At 42.7% G+C, this 11,368-nt stretch overlaps 1 pseudogene; it reads left to right on the top strand.

Annotated features, from left to right (window-relative positions):
• The first annotated feature begins 7,549 nt into the window (after positions 1-7,549).
• On the top strand, positions 7,550-8,265 carry LOC117197854 (serine/threonine-protein kinase 33-like; annotated as a pseudogene).
• The last annotated feature ends 3,103 nt before the right edge of the window (positions 8,266-11,368 follow it).

Raw genomic sequence — 11,368 nt, 5'->3', positions numbered from 1 at the left:
GTAATTTAGCCTAAATCACTGAACACCAGGAATCTATGCCTTCCCTGAGAAGACCCCTTGGCTCTCTGTAAGCCAGCCAGCATAGGAGGAAAGAGGGTTTCTTAAGCATCCTAGAAGTACCTTTACATGTATTATACATTATGGATGACTGAGGAGTAATGAAAGGAAGGAATTCCTACCCCAAATTGGAAATTTCAATGCTGATCTGTCTCTTCTGCAGCTGCAGTCGAGGCTTTGCTTGCCTGTCCAGGATCGCAAGTTTTGTAAAAAAATCAAAGCGAGGGTAATATCAAGACTGCACACACTGAAATGTGAAAATGTGTCATATATTTCCCTTAGTCCTCTTAGAACTAGGTCATTAATAGCATGCTTAATTAACGACAGTTTTTCATAAATGTGTAACAGTCAAGGTTCCAGTAGGAAAGAGATGACATGCTCAAATTAGGATAATTCAAGAAATATTAAATCAAAGAACTATTTAAAATTTTGCAGGGAAACCACAAGGGATAATGCAGTCCCCCGGAACTGGTGTAACTGTAACTAGACACACAGGACTCAAGGGGAGAGAGGAAGGCATGATACCAAGCAGAAGGTGAAAATCCTGTAGAGGATGCCGTCTTGAGAGGAGCAGCAATCTTCTGTCAAAGGGCACAGCCATCCAAAGCCAGCCCACAGGAGCAGGGATCCAGGAGAACAAATATCCCAGCCTCACTCTCCTCCCTCCAACTCCATCAGCTGAATCCAAGAGGGAGCTGGAGGGCAAGGAAGCCCATTTTTTCCATCAGGTTCATTACCATTAGTAAGAGAGCCGGAGAGAGTAGATGTGGATGGGCAAAGAAAGCATCCAGGCCAGAACCCGAGGTCTGAAAATGACAGTTCCTAGAGTCCCCCAAACAACTTTAAAATGATCACAGTCAACCCAGGGTGATTAAGAAACAGATGTAGCAAATTCTCAGTCCAAATTTGACCAACCTCCCCACCCAACTTTCTGCCCCCCATGCACTTTTTTCCAGCCTTGTGTCATCAAGTGCCAACGGACATCCTTAATAAGTCACCGGAATGTGTTAATGAACTCAGTGGGTGGAAACATTTCACAAGGCATACGTCTGTCAAACCATCATCTGGTACACTTTAAATATCTTACAATAATTATACTCCAATAAAGATGTTAGAAATAAATAAATAAATAAATATCTTACAATTTTGTTTGTCAATTATGACTCAATAAAGCTGAAAAAAATTATAAAATAATTTTTAAAAGAGAGAAAAATAATGTCACCTGAAAAAATAAAGATACTGGTAACAATTTAGTAAATGTATTTAGGATAAAGAGTCAGAAGCATGATTAATAAATGGAGGAGCACCCATAAAAGTTCAAAACCTTTCACAATTTTTAAAAATAATTCTTGCTTTTCTTCTCATTGTTCTATGTATTCTATATTGTTCTATCTATATTATAGATAGATACAGATTCTATAAAAATAGAATGAGACTTGCCATTCAAAATACCCAACTGAATACAAATATTTACCTTTTCTCTCTGTAAAACCCCCACTGAAATAATAAAATAAATATAAATAATTAAAATAAATCCATAGTAATTCCTGTAAACCAGAGAGCAGTGCCACCAGAAGATCAGATAGTGATAAATTTAGAGATAAAGCAGAAGGGAAGCAATTGATGGCAAAATTAATAGGCCTGAGGAACTCATAAACCCAAAATTAACAGGGAAGGACGTCCAAACGTAGTGAGGTTTGCCATTCAGAACTTCTGAATAATCCCAAGTCAGCAACAAAGGCCTTGAGAAGGAGCCTTTAAGGGGCTAAAATCTGACCATTGGCTCTAGCTTTCTGAAAGTGCAATTCTGATGAGGCTGCGACCCTGGGTGGTTGCTGGGAGTCACCAAAGCTGATTGTTATAAGGGACAGATGATGCCCTTGTAACCCAGAACACAAGCTACTAGCACACCTGCCTTGTACCTGGCAAGAGGAGGAGCTCACTGTGCAGGCTGAGGTGCTGGAACCCACACTGGACACTGTCAAAAACAAAATACAGCGAGTAAATTTGCAGCTCTAACTGGCTTTATTCAACAATTCCTGAACTGGGCAGCATCCAGTCTAGCAACTTGAAGGACGCTCAGCTCCTGGGAGTGGTACAAAACGGAAGGCTTTTATAGAGAGGAAGGTGCGGCAAGGAAGCCATTAGCAAAAGAAACAAAAAAAAGGTTATTTGGGGCCAGGACACCTTCTTTTTGGAGGGTAGGGAACAGCACGGGGTTTATCGTGCAGATTGCCTCTTCTTCCTCTGGAGGTGGGGTGGGGGGTTGAGAGGACCTACCTGACCAATGACCTCATTGGTGCTGAACAGAAAACTGGTTGATTAAGATTACATTTCTGGGGAAGGTCGTAACTGCAATTAAGTTTGGTATTGAATCTAGGTTTGGCATCATGAACTTTAGCACAAGTGACACCATCTTGGGCTGTTAAAGAGAACAACCACATTTTTCTCTTTAACAGCACTTCGGAGGGGGACATGGGCTCCAGGCCCACAAATCAGCTGATGCCTTTCCTAATGATTTCAATCAATATTAAATTTAATAAATTTTGTTTTTAAAAACATATGCGTAGTATATTCCAACCCTTCAGAAATTATTTCTGTACGTATGTGTGTGCACACACACCTAGATGCATAGACAGGTATCGATTTTAATGTTCAGAAAATATTAACACAGGTTTGGGGGGATAATTAGATTTAGCGTGGTTTGTAACCTTCTTTTTGTACTTTTTTTTTTTTTTTTTTTTTTTTTTTTTGCGGTACGCGGGCCTCTCACTGTTGTGGCCTCTTCCATTGCAGAGCACAGGCTCCGGACGCGCAGGCTCAGCGGCCATGGCTCACGGGCCCAGCCGCTCCGCAGCATGTAGGATCTTCCCGGACCGGGGCACGAACCCGTGTCCCCTGCATCAGCAGGCGGACTCTCAACCACTGCGCCACCAGGGAAGCCCTCTTTCTGTACTTTTTAAAACACACACCTGTAAAGACTGAATGGACCACAAAAGGTGACGTATCCTCCTTACTGTGTCAGAGCAGAACTGGGACACAAGCACAACTTCTTAATTCCTCTACTTGTGGGCCTGTGAATCCTCGGTCACACCAGCTGCAGCAACCAGCCTTAACAACCAGCAGCAGACCCCCAGGCTCCCAGAGGAACGTTGGGTGCCTGACTCACCAGCAAATGTACTTCTTAGAAAATTAGGGGACAAGGGATGTGATGGGGGGTTCTAAGAAAATCGGAAAAAGACTGAACTTCCTGCCAACCTAATGGGTTAGAACTGAGACCCTTTATAAGCGGACATCAAGACAAGAGGGGCCTAATATATTCTTCCACGCTGTTCTCATCCATTATCGCTCTCAGGTGTTACCCTTCTTTTCAACTCTGTTCCCTCATTAGAAGGCAGAAAGGAAGGAAGGATTGCCATTTATTTTTATATTTTTGTATCTGTATATATATTGCTATATATCTTTATATATTTATGTATCTCTGATTTGCTAACTCAGTCTTTTAATCAACTGCTTTATAACACATATTCCAGTAGCAATTATTCCATTTATCTGACAATTGCTTTCTTCTCCCTCTATCTCACACTGGAATATAATCTCTAGGAGGGCAAAAAGAATACCTATTTTGTTTATCACAATATTTCCACTGCCCAGCACAGTCCAATGTCTATGTAATTAATAAAAAAATGTCCTTAGAGAACAGACTTATGGTTGCCAAGGGGGAGGGGAGTGGGGGAGGGATGGATTAGGAGTTTGGGATTAGCAGATGCAAACTATTATATGTAGGCTGGATAAACAACAAGGTCCTACAGTATAGGACAGGGAACTATATTCAATATCCTGTGATAAACCATAATGGAAAAGAATGTTTAAAAAAGAATGTATATATATATATATATATGTATAACTGAAAGAGTTTGCTGTATAGCAGAAATTAACACAACATTGTAAATCAACTATACTTGAATAAAATAAATTTTAAAATAAAATAAATAAATAAATGTCCTGAGTGTCTACCATGTGGCATTTCATACACTGGGCGCTATATCTACATCATCTCATTTTAGGGACTCCCTGCAGTTGGACTAGATATTCTGAAATAGCTGCCCATCACAAAACACTCAAATGGTGGGTGAATTCATCAAACACAATTTAAACCACACCGTTGTACTCACAAGAAAAGAAAAGACATCTCCACCCCACGTCACCCCGCCAAAAATCCCAAACCTGAAAGCTTAAAATAGAACAAATTCAGTAGCTGGGGCTACACTGGAGTGAGAGCCAATGCTGATGTCAGGGACCCAGAGCCTCAGGAACTCACAGCCATGGGCATGGGAATAAGATACTGGCCCTTGAGTCCACTGAAAATGAGACTCTTGCAGAAAGCCAGGACCCCTGAAGTGGCTACAAACTCAGTGAAAGGGTGGGCAGGGGGAAACCAGCCAGAATCAGAAGGGACCCACAAGGAAACTTACCTGTCTCTACCAGCTCCCAGTAGAAAAATCAATAATCCTGTAGTCTCCCTGGAGATTCTGGAAACATAGGCCTGTTCACACAAGAAGCTGAGAAGAAATCCACCCTGGCTGGGAGGGACTTTGCAATGTGTCCCCTTGGCTGGGGTGAACCACACATCCCCAAATTCCCTTCATCCCAGGTTTCCCGTCAGAGTGGGAGACAAAAGAGACCTTGTGGGAGATTTGGAGGCTGGAGGAGAAGCAGCAGCCATGTTGAAGCTCACACACTTCCTGGTTTACCTGCTGGTGCACCTCAACAGCATGAGGCCACAGCCAGGCCTGCAGCTGCCCCTCCTTCCTCTGGACCCTCTTCAGCTTCTCTGACTCCTGGGCCAGGTGTGTGTGTTGAGCTTCATGACGAAGAGCCCACGCCACCAAGATCAAAGGTGACGAGAACGGACATGGTTTTCAGTCTGTCCTCCGAGGCTCCTGTCTCTGCAGTGGTCTGGCTTGTCCTTGCTCTTCCCCATGCTACAACCGTCCTCTCTTCTTCAGCACCCGTGGGACTTGGCTCCAGCATCAGATGCAAAGGCTGCAATCCCACAGAACCTGCTTAAACAGCAGCCACGAGTGCATAGTCAAGTACTGCAAAAATCATATACGTGTACTTATCCTGGTGGTCCAACTGCTCTAACTGAACCCTGACTGACACAGCATTTGGTACCTGAGTCTGGTTCTAGAGGAGCAGAACCTTAAGGGTAGGTTCCCTGAATTGCTTCTGGGTTTTCTTTTCTTATTATTTTTTAAAACTTGAGATATAATTGACATATAACATTGTATTCGCTTTAGGTACACAACATAGTGGTTTGATACATGTGTACATTGTAAGATTACTACCACAATAAGTCTAGTTAACCTCCATCACCGCAGTTACAAATTTTTTTATGATAAGAACCTTAAAACTCTACTCTCTTAGCAATTTTCAAATATATAGTACAGTATTATTAACTATAGTCACCATGGTGTACACTACATCCCCAGGGTTTACTCATCTTATAAGTGGAAGTTTGCACTTTTTGATCACCTTCCCGTTTTGCCCATCCCTCCCCCCCACACCTCTGGCAACTACCAGTATGTTCTCTGTATCTAGGAGCTTAGCTTGTTGGGTGCTTTTTTGTTTGTTTTCTATTCTATACATAAGAGCATATGGTATTTGTCTTTCTCTGTCTGACTTATTTCACTTAGTATAATGCATGCCATCAAAGTCCATCCATGTTGTCACAATGGTAGGATTCTTTTCTTCTTTAATGGTGAATAATATTCCATTGTGTGTATATATCTCACATTTTCTTTATCCATTCATTCGTTGATGGATGCTTAGGTGTTTCTGTGTCTTGGCTATTGTAAACAATGCTGCAATGAACATAACTGCAGTTATGATGGTGATATAATTTCCTTCAGATAAATATTCAGTAGTGGAATTGTTGGATCATATGGTAGTTCTATTTTTAGTTTCTTAAGGAAACTTCATACTGTTTTCCATAGTGCTGCACCAATTTACATTCCTACCAATAATGCACAAGCATTCCCTTTTCTCCTGTCCTCTCCAACACTTTCATTTCTTGTCTTTTGGTAATAACTGTTCTAAGAGGTGTGAGGTGATAGCTCACTGTGGTTTTGATTTGCATTACCCTGATGATTAGTGATGTTCAGCACATTTTCATGTGCCTGTTGGCCGTTTGTATGTCTTCTTTGGAAAAATGTCTATTCAGATCCTCTGCCCATTTTCAATTGGATTTTTTTTCTGAGTTTTATGAGTTCTTTATATATTTTAGATATTAACCCCTTGCTAATATTTCCTCCCATTCCATAGGTTGCCTTTTCATTTTGTTGATTCCCTTTGCTATACAGAAGCTTTTAGTTTGACATAGTCTCACTTATTTTTGTTTTTTGTTTGTTTGTTTCATTTTTGCCTTTGTTGCTTTTGCTCTTGGTGTCAAAGCCAAAAAAATCATTGTTAAGACTGATATCAAGCGTTCTGGGTTCTCTGATGTTTGGTTCTCTGGTCTAATTAGATTTAAAGGCATTAATGACTGTTTCCAGTGGTAAAGAAGGGACTGGTCTTTAGTGAAGCAATAAAACAAAACAAAGTATTGTTTACAACACATACTCTTTCTTAGCCCTGCTCTCTGTCAAGTGAAACTGTTCTGGTTCTTGAAATGTTTGCTCCAGACCTAAGATTAGAAATTATATAATTCTTCCAATCGTGTGCCTGAAGGCTACAGTTAATGTATGACTTTCATGTTTTCTTTCATTTCTTAAACCTTAATTTAGCTTTTATCTTTATAAATATATACATAATTTTCTAAGTTTTTTCCTTCCCTGGTTGACCCATGCTCTTGATTAAACCCATCATGCCATGTTATTTGGTATCTTCCTACCCAGAGCCCCTTCTAAGGAAAATCACTCTACCAACAGCCCCAGCCACCTAACCTTAAAGCACTTGGCCCCTTTACACCCTCATCTTTGCAGATTGGGCTAGGAAGGGCAGGACCCTCGGGATCAGGGTGACACTGCAGAGGGACCAGGCTGACTCTCTCTAATCTAATCTAATTCATCTCCTGGTGTCTCCTGGGACAGAGCTGTTGAGATACCTTTTCCCCAGGCTCCCATGTTTGGGGTGGTCTCTGATAGCTCTCCTTCACCTACACCTTCTTACTTCCACTCTATCTTGGGACATGAACCATTTTGAAAGTTGAAAGTGAAGTTGCTGCTGTGAGAAAATGAGTGTAGTGCAACATTCAGCTATGGACCTCACCAGTTGGCCATCAACTCACCTTATCCTTCTTCCTCAAACAGAAACACCTTTCTTTTCAAGTTGCTTTTGTTACAGAATTAAGGAAATGGCTGCTAGAGCTTGGTGAGAAAATCCACCAAATGTCCCAAGCATCGCTAATGCTCAGAAAGATGGGTTTTGTGTATGTTCTTGTAAACAAAGTTTCCTCCCATTGGTGGAAGAAATGCCAGATACACCAAGCATGGAGAGTTCCAAATTTATAGTTTCAACAGAGAAAAAAAAGAAGAAGAAATTACCAGCAGAGACATGTCCTCTGGGAAAGATTTGGTAAATACTGAAGATTCAAGTCTCATCCCCCAATCCCATCCCTGTGGGGCCTTGTCAGCAAATTCATTGCCCTCCCAACCATCAAAGGAGCCCTTCTTTCTCACAGAAGAGCCCTTAAGAACCTCAAATGCAAAGAGAAAATCATCTCAGCAACAATGGTTTCAGGGGAAATTTTCAGAAGGAAAATCTGCTCAACTAAAGATGGGGGATGGAGCTCTTCAGGAAATCTGTGACTCTGGAAGAATACTGGGACAAGGGGACTTTGAAGTGGTCCCTGAGGTTGCAGGGGACCACTAAATGGGAAAAAGATGGCAGGCTGGAAGCTCCACTATCAAGTTACGTGGACGAAAGTCGAGCTTCGTAAAAAGTGTGAAACAAGAACACATCATATGTCATGAGCAAGTGTTTGAGATGCCTAAGTGAATGTACCTTGTGACGGAGCTTTGTGGGGAGGGAGAACTTGAAGAAATTCTGAGAATGAGTCCAGGTTGCTCATCCAAAGCCTCGCTCACATCAGCTAGAGCATATCTTCACAACAGGATACACAGAGATCTGAAGCTGTAAAGCACGATGGTTTAAAGCAGCTTTATTGATGCTACCAACTTCAACATAAAGGCAATTGTGGCTTAGCTGCGCAGAAGCCATGCTGTGAGGCACACGTGGGACCCCTGCAGCCATCAATGCCCATGGCCAAAGCCAGCAGTGTGACACTGGGTCACAGACGCGTAAGGACATGTTATTATGTGGGAATCACACTTTTTAGCAAGCTCAGAAGAGAAATTTTTGAATTAATAAAAAAAGAGAGAACTATGTTTTGAAATCCACTTGGGGATTCGATAAGTGACTGTGCCAAAAGCATTTTGGAACAACCTACAAAAGTGGATCTTGCAACTAGAATCCTCCTTGAGGAACTGTTAGATGACCAGTGGTTAGCAGGAAACATGCTTTCTCGGGCAAGATCTACCAATATGCTGGAAATTCTTTAAGAGTGGAAACACAACTCAAGAACTGATGAAGAAAACACAGCAGATGGAAAGAAGAGCAATTGCTCCATTCGAGGACAATAGAGAAGTTACCAACCCAGGGGAAGTGGATCTGGTGTCATAACACTTTGGTTTAAGAGGAAAACCAGCGCTCTGCTTGTGAAAATGTAGTTCTTTTGACCAGAAAGAAGGTAAAATGGCCTATTTGGACATGTTCTCTTCAGCCCCCACATCTTGCAAACTCTTTCCAATTGGGCTCAAGGAAGAAGTAGAGAAACCCATTGTGATTTTGAGCCAAGGAATAGCAACCAAAGGCACTATGAAATCCAATGCCCTGTGTAGAACCAGAAAGTGTATAGTTTTCTCCCATGCTGACCAGTACAATGACAGGCTGCTCTTTCTAGTGATAAGATGAAAGGATGGGAGGGGAAACGGTGGAGCTATGCTGAGCCTGTTAACACGCTGAGTCCTACATCTGCTTGCATCCATTTCAAAGTGAAGCTAGTTATCTCCCAAGCAGCATGACCTGCATAAGGGGGGTTAAAGGACAGCCACTGATGGGCTTGATGGCAGGCTGTGGCTGGAACCCAGCTGGGACAGATACAAAGGTTGTCTAGACAGGCAGAGCCCCTCAAAGCAGTAAGGCCACTTGGGAAGACTTCAGGGTATACTTGCTCAGTTTTACTTGTATCAAATTGTATTTAGTCACAATTATTTATAGAGGAGTACAAGTGGCCAGATATGATCATGGAGGTCCCAGATTAGATGCACTTTGCAAGAGAAGACTTTGTTAGGAAATCCCCTATAACCTTGACATAAGCTTTACAGGAAAGTGCTCCGGCCATTCACACATGTTCTCATGGTTTTAGGTTGCTAGAGATTGCTCAAGACAACTTATTTTAAACTTGGAAAAATATATTTTCTAACTACTTACTATTAACCAGCTGCTAAATTCCCCATACACTGATAGAATTAATTAAAAGTAGATGTTAAGCTTACCTCCCCTGGCCCCTCAAAAAGTGAATTCTGCAAGAGCAAGGGGAGATTCACTGCTGGTGGCAATGCAAATCAGAACAAATGTTCTGAAAGTTATGGAGCATATACCAAAAGGCCTCACAACATGCATATTCTTTGCACAATCATCTCTGGCCTTGGTTTCCTCATCTGTAAAATGAGAACAATGATGTCCCCTCCTCAGATTGCCATGGGACAACTGAAATTCTGTGTTCAGATCAGCTGAAATGAATAGCTGCTCAGTAAATGCCACTTCTATTTCTCTCTTACCTGTGGTCAAACCCCAACTTGTTTGCCACCGTGTCCCTTTGCTGAGGTCCTGCATATGTACAACAACTTGGTGGATACCATGACTACTTGTGTTATTAGTTAGACCTGGTGCCTTGTGGCATGCGCTCTGAGATGGCTTTTCAACGGGGATGATAAGCAAGGTAAGTCTGAGGCCAAGAAGCCAGTTGCAAGCAGCTCATGAGACGTTAAATCCATGACGTCCTCACCCTGTTAGCTTTGTGTTCTGATCAAATAAGCCTAGAAGGAGATAGAAAATGCACCATGACTATCTGTGGTGTACCCAGGACTGTCATATATGTGATCTTATTTAATCCCTACAGCAACCAGATGGAACAAAACATTATTAACTCCATTGTAATGGGTGTTACTGTAATGTAACATGGTGGATGAGGCCCCGCAGCTCAGAGGAAATGAGTGGCTCCCACATGGCAGTCAGAGGTAGATCTGGGGTTTAACCCAGGTCTTCTGACTCTGAGGCCCATCCAGGGTCACCACCCCAGGAGGACTTCTGATTCCACTTATGACGCAGTCAGCACTTCTGTGTGCAGGCATCGTGCTGGTTCTGGGACGGCAGAGAGCAGTGAGTCAAAGCCCCAGCTCAGCACACAAACTTGGGTTTCCACTGGGGAGTCGATTTGTGGGGAACAAGGAAATGCACTGAGGGGAGCCCCTGGGGTTGGATGGTCAGAAGATCCAAGGAGACTGTACTTGAAATGAGACCTGGATGTATCAACCCTGTAAAGATCTCTGGGTGGGGAAGCCCCAGCAGAAGAGCAAAGGCCTTGGGGTGGGTGGGGAGTGAACAGGGAGGGGATGCAGGAAAAAGAAGGCCAGTGTGGCTGGAGCAGAAGGAAGAATGGAGAGTGTGAGAGAGGCAGGGGGTGACCAAAGTCTTGATCAGCCAGGGCCACGTGGACCAGGTTGGGTTGTACTCTGAAGTGTGGAGGGAAACCTTTAAAATGTTTTTAGCAGGGAAATGACACCATCTGATTCATAGTGTTTAGAGACTTCCCTGGCTTATGTGTGGGGAGTGGAGTGAGAGTAGTACCACCAGTTTGGGGGCTGTTACTGTACTTCCAGAGTGAGCTGGTGGCGCCTGGCCATGGGCAGAATCAGGAAAATGCAGCAACGTGGACCATTTTGCTATTTTTGAGGTATCACTGAGCCAACTTGCTAATGAGTTGAGTCTGTGATGATTGGGAATAAGGATAGGGGTAGGGAAAAGAAAGAACTTGAATAAGGTGGGTGGTGAGGCCATTAACAGATAGGATGCTGGAGATGAAGAACTCTATTTTGGCTGTGGCAAGGTAGAGGTGCTGGTTAGATACCCAGATGAATACAGGTAGTCAGCCGAACTGACCTTTTGCCCTATGGAGTGATCAGAGTTGCGTTGTATCAACTAGCAAGTGAGTATAGAAGAGAGTGAGTCTGGGTCCTTGTTTAGA

Source organism: Orcinus orca, chromosome 6, assembly GCF_937001465.1.
Source record: "Orcinus orca chromosome 6, mOrcOrc1.1, whole genome shotgun sequence".
In the NCBI taxonomy this organism is placed as follows: domain Eukaryota; kingdom Metazoa; phylum Chordata; class Mammalia; order Artiodactyla; family Delphinidae; genus Orcinus; species Orcinus orca.
Note: the sequence above shows the minus strand (reverse complement) of the source record. Positions and strands in the feature narration are given on the sequence as shown.